Source organism: Glycine max, chromosome 17 (genome assembly GCF_000004515.6).
Source record: "Glycine max cultivar Williams 82 chromosome 17, Glycine_max_v4.0, whole genome shotgun sequence".
Lineage (NCBI taxonomy): Eukaryota > Viridiplantae > Streptophyta > Magnoliopsida > Fabales > Fabaceae > Glycine > Glycine max.
In genome coordinates this window covers 16,008,266-16,021,560 of record NC_038253.2, presented here as the reverse complement: position 1 = coordinate 16,021,560, position 13,295 = coordinate 16,008,266, and positions in this window count along the sequence as shown.

Genomic DNA, 13,295 nt, shown 5'->3' with positions numbered 1-13,295 from the left:
GCTTTTGAAAATGAGAATGAGATAAATGCTTATTTTCATCATGAAGTAGATCCAATTTTAGAAGAAGTCCCACAGATGTTGTACTTGGAATGTGATCCAATTCCAAAAGCTGTTGAGAATGAGGATGATTTAGATTATGTACCTGTTGCTGGCCATGAGGAAGGTAAGTTTTAATTCATCTGTACTTGGTCCGACATGGTTACCATGATTAATTAATATGATTAATTTTTACTTGATCACCATTGATGCAGATGTTGGGGCTGGTGAGCATGTTGGTGCTGGAGAGCAGAGAGATGCTGGTGAGCAGAGGGATGCTGATGCTGGTGAGCAGAGAGATGGTGGTGAGCATAGGGATACTGATGCTGGTGAGCAAAGAGATGGTAGTGAGCAGAGGGATGTTGATGCTGGTGAGCAGAGAGATACTGGTGGTGAAGAGAGATGTTGCTGATAGTGAGGAGGAAAAGGAAGTTGACAGTGATTAGTTGTTTATAAATTTCTCTTGTATGATGAATGAAGGCTGAAGTTGAGACAGATGGTTATCATTCAGAGGAGCTTAATATCCCCATTAGTAGTGATGATGAAGATGAAGATGTTGAAGTTTATCCTCAATATAATCAAAGTAGTGGAGTTGGTGAACAGAAGTTGGAATTAGGGATGGAGTTTGGTACTCTAGATGAATTTAAATCTGCCTTGAAGGAGTATAGCATATTGATGGGCAGGGAGTTCAAGTGGAAGAAGAATGATAAACAGAGGGCTAGAGCAAAATGCAAGAAGGCATTTTGTGATTAGGAAATCTACTGTGCAAAGAATGAAGTTAGAAACTCTTTTCAGATAAAGACATTTAAGCATAGCCATAATTGCTGCAGAGAAGTGAACAACAAACAAGCAAATAGACAGTGGGTGGTCAGTAAACTTGAGGGCAAACTCAGAATGCAGCCAACCCTTAAATGTGTTGAAGCTTTGGAATATTTCAAACAAGAGTTTGGAGTGCACATTGAAGTTACAAAGATGTGGAGAGCCATGAAAGAAGCAAAGCAACTAGTGGAAGGGAATGAGAGGAAACAATATGCCAAAGTATTTGATTATGCACATGAATTATTAAGGAGCAATCCTGGATCAACAGTTAAGATCAACACAGTGTCAAGTCCAGAAGGTCCACCACAATTTCAGAGGCTATATATTTGTCTTGTTGGCTGTAAGAAGGGGTTTGTTGCTGGATGTAGACCATTCATAGGTCTAGATGGATGTTTCCTAAAGAGTGCATTTGGAGGAAAGTTGCTCTCTGCTGTTGGGCTTGATGGCAATAACCACATCTTTGTTATTGCTTATGTTGTTGTGGACATTGAGAACAAAGACAATTGGAAATGGTTTTTAACTTTGTTGCATGAAGATCTTGGGGATTACATACAGAATGAGTAGAATTTCATGTCAGACATGCAAAAGGTATGACATGGTGTGATTTGTAATTGTTATCATAAGTTAGGTCCCTGCAACTATTGTTCCACCAATAGCAAGGAATAAGCTAACCATAACAAGAGCCAAACAAAGGAAGGTTGCTGATAAAGATGATGCAATATAAAGAAAACCGAAGACCCATTTTTTGTTGCATTTTGAAAGTTGTTGAGTTTGAAGGTTGCTGATGAAGAAAACTGAAGAAGCATTGTTGGTTGCATTTTGATATTAGGATGTGTAGTTGTATATTTTGAAAGCTTCACTGGCATGTGAAATGATGTAAACATTATGGCCTACTGAACAATTGCTTCTAACTACCATGCTTTGGGATGTCAAACATTATGTGAAATTGATTTAATGTCATGTTCTCTTCTCTTTCTTTTATAAATTATACACTGTGTTGGATTTGGAGTTGGAGTAGGACCACCTAGTTTAGTGCTACTTCAATAACTTCAAAAAGTTATACAACAACAAATTATATTTAATAAACTGCAAATTTCAGCAACAAATTTCACCAACAAATTATATTTAATTGAAATGGGTAATTGACAGTAGCAACAAATTACTTCCTACTACAAATTCTTCAGCAAAACAACAATTACAATATCAGCCACTACCATATCAGCCACTTCCTACTACAAAAGTTGCTATTACAAAAACAAAACAACAATTACAATATCAACCACTTCCTACTACAAAAGCTGCTATTACACATTTTACCTAAAATACATTCCCCCTAAAACTAACATTACAATTAAAAATGAAAAACCTAGCAACACAATGTTTGTTAAATTTCTCATTTTCTTCTGCAAAGCTTCAATTTGTAGCCTCAAATCAGCCACTACCATTGTTTCTCTTGAGACAGAAGACAAATTAGAAAGTTGGTTTTCTTCTTCAACCCATTGAAAAAATTGACAGTTATCTGGGTTTGTTTGGGGTAATGCACAAGTATAGAATAACCTTCCTGGGTTCCTCCTTGTTCTTGCAGTTCGAATAGCTGCACGTCTTCCATGGTGGCATTGCCGAATGAAACTACCAGAAAATGCACAACAACTGCCACTTGCAGACATGGAGAAATCAAGTGAACAAGCAGCAACGATTGAGCCTCAGAGTAGAAGAAAAAGAAGCGACTCAGCATGGGAAACCAGCATCTTCGTAAACCCTAATTTATTTGGGGAAGAAGAAGAAGCAACCTTGCGTGAGAGAGAATTTATACATGCAGACCTCAGTGCCACGTTGGACAGTCTACGTGGCACTGAATTGCCACCTATACACCTCACTAACGCCGTCACCTGAGAATTTAACGACAGGGACTATTTTGCAAAACTTATGTAAAGTTAGGGACTATTATGAATTAAAATTTAAGTCAGGGACTAATATGCAAACTGGTTACAATCTCAGGGACTAAATTGTCTATTCACTCCTCAGGGTTTAACAAAAGAGGTATGGTCAGTCAAATGTTGAATGGTCCATCAGCCAGGGATCAATTGAGGAGATTGAAGGGGTACACAACCCATCATCTCGAGTCTCGAGTGTATAAGCACAAAAAGACTAAAAATGTAGAAAGGTCATTAAGGAGGCAAAGGAGTACACAATTACGCAATTTTGAGTGTGTAAACATGAAGAGAATAAAAACAGAGAAAAGTTAGTCGAGTCAAAAGGATACACAATCTTAGTATGGAGTGCATAAGTACAAAGTAACTAAAAACATAGTAGTATTAAAAATATGTGTGTGTATTACACATAATAGTATTAAAAATGTATAGATACTAATACTTAGGCCAATAGGTTTATCAACCTTTTATAGCAAAAAATCGGCTTTTAAATAAGCTTTCAAGTTAGGTTAGTTTAGTTTTTTTATGTAGATTAGACCAATTTTTTATGCAAATTAGGTTGGACTTTCAAAAACAACTCACGAAAAATAAATAAGTCAAATTTAGACTTTATCTATTTAATAAAAATCAAATTCATGCTCATCAAAGTTAAACTTAATTTGTCATATTTCTACATTAGTAGAGATGATCGATGTCATCAATAACAGTGATAACATAGACAATAACCAATAATGTTAATAGTAATAATAATAACATTGATTATAATTATAATAAATAACAAGAGTAATAATAGTAATAGTGTTAATAGAAAAATGACACTAAACTAGCAATACTACAAAGACAATAGTAGTGATCACACAATAATAACAATAAAAACCAAGATTATTATATGCAAATTATAAATGCAAATAAGTTAATTTAATTTGGTTTAAAGGGAAGATAAAAAGTCAAACTAATTAAAATGTTTTCTTTACCTATTTTACATTTATTTTTCTAAATATAAATCAAATTAAACTAATTCACCAAGAATAGGTTATATTGATTTAGTTTATCAAGTTTGATATTTATTTCATTTTTTTTTAGAAGAATAGAGAAATTATAGCTAATTATTTCATTACTTTTCATCAAACCAAATTCATATGGTCTCTTTATATAATATAATTTATGATTTTTAAAATTTATCACATCATCAGAATTCATTCCAAACTTGTCTAATTGTCATATACTTTAAATTTTACTTATTTGACACTTAAACACACTTATTTAAAACTTAATATATTATTCTATAAAAAAAACTTAATATACTATTATTTATTATTTATTTAAGACTTAGATTGATTTATTTAGTACTCCTGGGCAACTAAAATCGTACTTTTTCGATACCACCTAGGCAACCCAATCGGTGCAATTAAACTTTGGAATACTAAAATTATACCATTATAATACTTAAAAGATTAAAAATATAATTAAATATTTTAAATAATATTACTTTTGACGTTAACTTAAGGTACCTTCAATCGAGAACCTAAGATTAATCTTTTTAAACAATGCTATATTAACAAGCATTTGTATCTTTGATTATTAGGAAATTTCCCAATACAACCATAATATTCAAACTTTATTACTTTTTATTTGTTTCGTTCAGATAATATTCAAACTTTATTGCTTTTTATTTGTTTCATTCATATTTTTATTATTTCACTGAATAAAATCGAAATAATTCATTTTTTTATATAAAAAAATTATTAATAAGAAGGATATTGACTAAGAGTACAAAGTGTGCCTACCCAAATATATGCCAAGGTATATACAAGAATAATACCAAAGGAAATAGCCACCCATATTCTAATTTACAAAATAGTCCATCCCTACACAAGAATCATACTCCATCGTAAAACATTTGGACAATGTACTACACCACACAGCAGAATCACCAAACAAAAGTATGATAAAAAAATAATGATAATAACTCCCAAAGAACAAAGATAATTATACAGACCAAAGACTATATATATTCAAACATTTTGTCGAATTTAAGCACTAGGATAAAAAATAGTATGTAAACCTTTTACTGCAAGCTTTTATTTAAAACCATGATTCAACTACATTCATAACGTTGTGTCATTTTAAGTTCTGTAAACTTGAAAATATATGCATTTCGAGCTAATCAGACTTTCCAAACAACCGAGTAACATACCACTTACTACAACTTCCCTTGTGCTAAAGAACATGGAAGTATTAATTCAATATCTATTGAAACCTTAAATAAAAATTATCTCATATTATACAATGTATTTATAAAAAATTTAATTTTGCCAATATGATTAATAAATAAAATCAAACACATTCCTATAATGAAATGTATAAAAAATTAAATTAAATCAAAGAATTTCCAAATATTCTTTTATTAGAGTTTGTAAGGATATATCAATTAATTAAAAAAATAATGTTGAATATAACTGCTTATGTTTATTTATGTCTACTTAAAATAATAAGAATTTTGAATTTTGTTAAAAATGATTGTATTTCTTGTTTTTAGTTGTTAGAAAATCTTTAAAAAGATAGCTATATAAATATGAAAATAAAATATTTTTTTTAATTTTGAAAATGTAAAAGGTAAATAATAAATCGACAGTATCTAAAAAATGAAAAAAAAAATGACACTTAATAATTGAAGTGAAGGAATCTGGGACGATACATAATCTATTGATGCCTGACCGATGATACTTGCTATCGAGAATCTCGGGCTGCGCAGGCTTCTGCCTTTGCAAGGAGCATGGTTGTTAATCAGTTGATAGATTTTGTTGGGTTTAGTATCTGAATTTTTGTTTTTTGAGGTATTTCTATTTGAATATGATAAAATTATTTTCTGTGATAATTTTTTCAAAAATGTCACATTTTACCTCTATAACTAATGTAAAAACATCATATTTATATCATAAATTTATATACAATTTAAATGTACCTAAACTTACTTCTGTCTAAAAAATGATATATTTTCATTTTATGAAAATGAAAATTTTACAAAGAAATTTTATAAATATTTTTATATTTACAATAACAAAAAAATATATTTTAGTCCATTTTTCTTTACAAACTCGTTTGATTTGATTAGTAATTAAGTTAAAATAACCTGAACCTAAATAATTCACGCAGTGATATGATTTTGCTTTCATCCGACGGATCGGAAGATCGGAAGTCCTTGTCTCGTTCCCTCGACCATCCATCACGCGAGTAACATTATCTCAGTTACACTACATACGTTGATAAATAGAAAATTGTTGTTAACATGATTATTAAAAAATTAATGATCGGAAATTTTAATTAAAAATTACTATAAAATATATAAAAAAATGTTAATAGAAAATTTACGTTCATTTTCTTAGCCAGTATCTTAAACATGTTTATTGATATTTAACAGATAAAATATGTAAGAAAGTGTGCGACTGATCGAGAATGCTAATCCACGCAAAGGTTGGAATATATTAATTGACAAAATTTGGTCTTAATATTTTTGTGACACTGTGAAATGAAAAAGTGGTTATCAACAACAACCTAACGAGTGGTTCTTAGCAGGGCATAAAGTTTGTAAAAAAAAAAAGGTTATAAAGAGTCAACTAATTAAGGATAAGATGCATTGCTTCATATGACTAAAGCCTTGGGCATTACTCTTAGCATCCTTCTGTCCAAACTCTCTTATTCTTAGCTTTAACATTAATGGAGATTTTGGTTATAATTGATTGATAAAGTTGACTGGTGGACCCTAATTTGCCTCATATATTCGGTAGTTAGGAGCTTACCTACAAAACAAAAGGATATGTGTCCAGGTTGTTTCCACTCTAATTAACTTCTTTTAAAAATGAGAGACTTTAAGATATCATTAAGTACCATTGAAAAAGCATATTCTTGGTATTGATTAAGAAATTGCCAAATATAATACTTTTATTAGAAATAATGTTAGAACTTAGAAGTACATTAAAAATTAAAGAGTATAATTTTTCTTTAGGAAAAGTAATTGGGCTTTTGTTTTACATAATTTTTTTCATTCTTAAAAATTCCCAGAAATATTAAATGGGAATGATAGTTGTGGACATTTTAAGAAAATACATTTATTTGATTAATAAAATTGGTTGGTAATCTTTTTTATACTCACATGAATATTTAAAAATTGTGTTTGGTTCAATAACAGTAAGCATCTTATAGATTTTTCCAAAAAAATTCTTAACCACATCTTATTATTAAAAAAAAACTAATTCATTATTAAAGTAAACAAAAAATAAAATTGATAAACCGCATTCATATCAATAATTAAATTTCAAAAATATCCTCAACATACTTATTTTTTGTCTTCAAATTTGTGTCCTCTATTATTAAAATTGAACTGCATAATCTAAAATATTAGTTGATATATAGGTATTGATATTGAGGATATAATAGAATTTTTAGATATTAATATGATTTTCACCCATAAGAATTTATATATTTATCTTTTTTTATGGAAATCATCTCAATACAAAATTAACTTAAGCATAACCATTTCATTTTCTTAAACATAAAAGATAACTATAAATATTTTTCAATTACCTTCAAATAAACATAGGAATATGCATTCTCATCTCCACATTTTCAGGAATCCACAAATAGTATTTTAATAATAGTATTGTTTTTAATAAACAATTTTATGGTTTTTTTAAAAAAATTACTAATTAATATCCTAAAATACTAAGTATTTATCAAAATAAATTACTTTAATAATATTTTTCATAAATGATTTAAATTATCTGAAAAAAAAAACTTCACACCACAGGACTCAATTTTTCCATTGTGACAAGCACGTGCGTTAGTTCCATATTCCAACTCCATTTACTAATTTAGCTCCTATTTATTTTCACATTAGAAAATTAATAATATATATATATATATATGTATATACTCTAATGTAAATATATAGTTGAAATTAATTTAAATATGCATCATAATTATGTTCAATGGTTTAAAATTAATTATATTAAGATTAATTATACTCAACTTTAAAACAAATAAGTTCTTAACTAACGTAAACAGAAACAATTTTCTGAAAATACTAGTTAAAGAATTAAAAATTACTAAAAAAATTATTAATACATTTTCATCATAATTTTAGTTATATTTTTAAGATGAATTTTGATAGAAGGAAAATACTTAATGTACGTTGATATATAATAATAAGAATAGTTTTATTTGTTATTTTTTAATTATTGCCTCTTCCATAAGAATAACACCCTTTAATTAATTACTAATCTTTAGCTTTTCGGAAAGGGTTACATTGCTGATCACAAATGCAAAATAATTATAGTGGTGTATAATGAGAAAACACAAACTTCAATACTAGTACTTGTATATATATTTAAGGATGGGCAATTAGTAGGTGGCATGGATATTTATTGATGGATTCATACTTCTGTGAAATGATGTCAGAACTTAAATTTAATTCATCAATGATAAAAAAATATTACTAAAAATAAATCAATTTTAATAAGAAAAGGATTATATATTGAAAATGTGAAATATTTTATATTATTATCCATCACTATGATAAATTTATTTACTTTAAAAATAATTATATTAAAGTAATTCAAACAATAATTTATAACTAAATAATAATATAAAATTATTTTACAACCCTCAATACATAAACATTAAATTCTTTTAATAAAATCAAACGTTTACGTAATAAAATTATATTTTACACTTTTTAAAATATATAATCTATCTTCATTCAGACGTTTAACGTAAGTCTAAGTACAAATACTTTCACATACACGGTGTAAAGTTAGTGCGTCCACGTATTATTTTTTTATCTCTAAATTGCATATCCATTTGAAGTTTTTATTTACGAATTGAGAAAAGTTTGGATATCAAACTCTATTCAATACAAAAAAAAAACATAAATATAATAAGTGATATAATATAATAAAAAAAAGAAAAATATTAACTTAAAATGTTCTAAATAACGTTCTTTTTTATTGTTTAAAGTGTTATTTAAAGTATTTTAAGAAGGAAAAAATAAATATATTTTACAAGAACTAAAATAATAAAAAATAATTTGTAGAAATGGAAATAAAAAAAACACTAAATTACTGGAAAAAAGTATTTAAATCTATTAAAATTGCAATTTTTTCATGTATAGAAGAAAAACAAAAAGAAATATATAATAATATACATATTTTAATTTTTAAAAAACATAAATTAATTTAATTTATTAGGCCACTATAATATTGATATAGAATATTTATTATTAATTTTGGTAAAGAAGTTGATTTACCATCTTTGCTAGAATTTTTTTAACCATTTTTTTCATTCACAAAGACTTAATTTAAATTTAAAACTTTGCTTAACGAGTCTTGTTTCAGTTAAACCAATGACGTGTTAATTTATAAAAGTTAATTTACTTTTATCATAACTTTTTATAAATACTTAGTAATAATAATTCAAACTGTTCATAATAAAAATACGTTTTTTTTGTTACATTGAATTCTACCTCAACGGCCTTAACAGCAGTACAGCGTGGACTCAGTATATATTTGATAAAGTGAAAAGAAAAGAGATAAAAATGAAAAAAAATAATGGAAATTTTAAATACGTAGTGCCATTATTAAACGCGCCATCGTGTTCCTCTTTGCGGCAAGGACTAAGGCGGTTCAGAAGCTAAGGTCCCACATTTCTATTGATAGAGCACCTTAACACTAATTGAATAACGGTTCCATCAGATAGAGTATAATTGAATTGTTGTGATTTTAAATTGGAAAATAGTTGTGTTTAGACCATCTCCAACTGAGGTTTTTAAATGGCTTAGTTTGTGTACACCTTTCATTTTTTTACTCTTCTTAATATAAGTATTTCATAATAAGTACATATTTTCTCCAACTTAACATCTTTGCTTGGGTTCTCCAAATGAGGTCACACTAAAAATATTGTGAAAAATGTTTGATAGGCCCCAAGGTATTATCTGAAGGCGAATTTTAGGGTGCGAAAGTAAAACTTCTTTTGCATCCTACGTAAGTTTAAAAAAAAGGTCGCAGTCATTCGGGTCCGTCCGATTTAATAATAAAAAAATTGAATGGACTAGATTTGATGATGGCAACCGGATTGAGAGGTCACTCCTACGATCACTATTCTTCCCTTCCCCCTCCACCCTCCCTCCCCCTCTACCCGTGGTGATGTCGACGAGGCTACGTAATCTCGCCAAGGCTCATTGGAATCTCGCCAGAGGCCAACACTACTAGCACCGCTACCATAGGAGGTGGCAGTGCTTTTTCTATCAAAGAGCATCAAGTCAAGCCTCTGATCTAGATACATAGCATAGGTCCTCACAAAAGCGGAGTGATCCCAGGAACAGCGACGTCGAAGAGGATTTCCTCTTGGAACAGCGACAGGCCCTCATTCATGAGCCTGTGCACGAGCATCAGCACCTTGAGTGCCACGCCGGCTACGCTGGCTACCCGTGGTCCAACTCTCCCCCGCTAGTGCCGGCTATGCCTCCGACGACGTCGTTCATGCCTCCGGTCGCACACGCGAGCGCTAGTGAGGTAAGTAGTTCTTAAGAAATTAACAATCACTTTCCATTAAGTGTTGCTTGGTTTGAGGGATGATTAATTGTAATGGAGTTTTCGGATTGGTGATCGAAGGTGTTCCTTGGACGGAGGAAGAGCATAGGTTATTCCTGTTAGGGTTACACAAAGTTGGAAAAGGAGATTGGAGAGGAATTTCTCGAAACTTCGTGAAAACTCGCACGCCAACTCAGGTCGCTAGTCACGCTCAGAAGTACTTCCTCCGTCGCCACAACCAGAACCGTCGTCGTCGGAGATCTAGCCTCTTCGACATCACCATAGGTAAAGAGGGAGAGAGGAGGGAGGGGGGAGGGAAGAACAATGACCGTAAGAACGACCTCTCAATCCGGTTGCCATCATCAAATCTAGTCCATTCAATTTTTTTATTATTAAATCGGACGGACCCAAATGACTGTGACCTTTTTTTGTAAACTTATGTAGGGTGCGAATGAAGTTTCACTTTCGCACCCTAGAATTTGCCTACTTAGAATAAGAGAACAAAAAAAGAGAAAAATATATGTGTGATAAGGTTTATGATGTAATAGAAAAAAGAGATATAAAAAAAATAATGTGTTTATTAGGTATTGAACATAAAGAGTTCAAAAAGGCCTTAAACAAAAGATGATTTGTTGGCTCCTTTCCTATTCATTACAGTGGGAGAAGGTTTTATTGAGCTGATGAAAGAAGTTTTCAAGAAGAATGTGATGGTTTCAAGGTGGGGAGTAAAGCTAGTGGAAGTTAACTTGCTTGACAGATCCATAATTTTTTTTGTTAGTGGGAAAAAAATAATTTATAATATTTTTGTAAAAAAAATAGACTTAAACATGTTTTTGTCTATAAAAGAAATTCAAATTTTATATTTGATTCTTAATAAAAAAAATTGTTAACTTTTGGTGCTTATTTCTTTTTTATTTGGTACTTGGTCTATGCTATTACATTAACTCTATTAAGTAATTCCAGAAATATTTTTAGATTTTTCTTTTAGTTCATCATTTTTTTATCACAATCATTGATGTTTGCTATTAGATGATAGCATTTCAAGTTAACAAAGGCAATGTAACAACAAAGACAAAATGTAATATTTTTCAGGGACCAAAAGTTAAGAAAAAAAATTGTTAGGAACCAAATACAAAATTTTATAAAAAAATTTAAGGACCAAAAATATATTTAAGTAAAAAAAAATATATTTTTTTTACGAAATACATAATCTAACAAGACTCTTAATCTTTTTCGCTATTTGAGAATATTTCTTTTTGGAAATCAAATGTGTTTAGTGTTACATAGAAAAAAATTAGAATGATCAAGTGATAAAATTAGTATCAAATTATTTTCTTTTAATTCTTATAATTTTCTAAATTCATTATTTTTTTTAAAAATATTTTACCGGGTCAAAAAATAAAATTATTATATATATTTTAGTAAAAAAATTATCTTTGTAGGGGTAATTGCCCACATACCTCAATACATACATCCCTTACTTGGCTTGTTACAATATGAGGAGGATACTATCTTCATTGGGGAGACTTTCTTCAAGAATGCATCACTATTAAAAGTTTGTTGATGTGTTTTAATGTCTATTGTAACATTCTTGATTGTTGATTTCTCGACGGCGCTCACACTACGATACTTCACAAAATGATACTTCATTCAACTCCTTGTTGATTACAACCCTCCACATGTAACCCTCTTTGAGACCTAAAAACTCAGCTTTGACTGCTTTTATGATCAATGATTGACCCCACAAACCAACACAAGACTTTTCAATGTGTTTTGTCCTCACATACACATTTTTTAGAAAATTTTCCAAAAGATTACTCATCTCATAACTACTCCAAGCCAAATACGCTTAACTATGAAATTCTTAAGTGATGAGCTACTCAAAAGTATATGCATCTTATTGGTATAGGTAGTACTAATTAATTTCTTTAAGTCATCATCAACTGTAGAGTCTTATATCTGTACAACCTCTTGACCCCTCTCTTTCCGGTGTGATTCGTCCGGGTGTTACATCTATTCCTTTCACTTATTTAGGTATTCTCATAGGAGCAAATCCTAGGAGGTTGAAAACTTGGAAGCCTATCATAGAAAATCTTAGGAAGTGGTTGAGTAAGTGGAAACATAGACAACTTTCTTTTGTTGGGAGAGTTTATCTTATTAATTTTGTTCTTTTCACTTAACCTCTTTTTTTCTATCATTTTCCTATCCTTTTTAGTCCTTAACACTTTCTTTAGTCCCTAATACATAAGTGAATGTTGTGTTTTAATATTTTTAGCTAAAAAAATTTCACTAATTTATTAGGAAGAAAACACCAAATTTCCTAATTTATCAAGAACTAAAACAAAATGTCAAGGACCAAAGAACAAATTGTTTTTTTATTAAGAACTTAACACAAAAAAATTATTAGGAATCAAACACAAAAATTAAATATTTATTAGGAATCAAAAATATATTTTAAGTATTTTTAGAATATAGTTGTAAAATAATTGTGTAAGAGGTGAAGAAAGAAATAATGGTGGTGCAATTAGCAATTGATTACAAAATTATGTTTAAAATACTCATCACAAGTCAACAATCACACATCTAACCCTCCAAATGATTTACTATATATCCAAGGCTATTAAACATCACAATCACACCAAAATATCTTGCTACAGAGTATAAAATACTAGTTACTTTTTTCTTAGGCGAACCATTCAATTGATGGTTCACCCTAAAATTTACCCAAATTTATCCATATGTATACAAATAAATTGGTTTAAATTATTTTTCATTGTATAGATTTTTATTTTTCATTTAATTTTTTTTAAAAAAACTATTGATCATTTAAAAAATATTTATATTTATTTAACAAAAAAATTAAATTATTTTGTCGTTTTGCTCTTATTTTTCACCAACAATAAAAAAATAAGAAAACATCTTA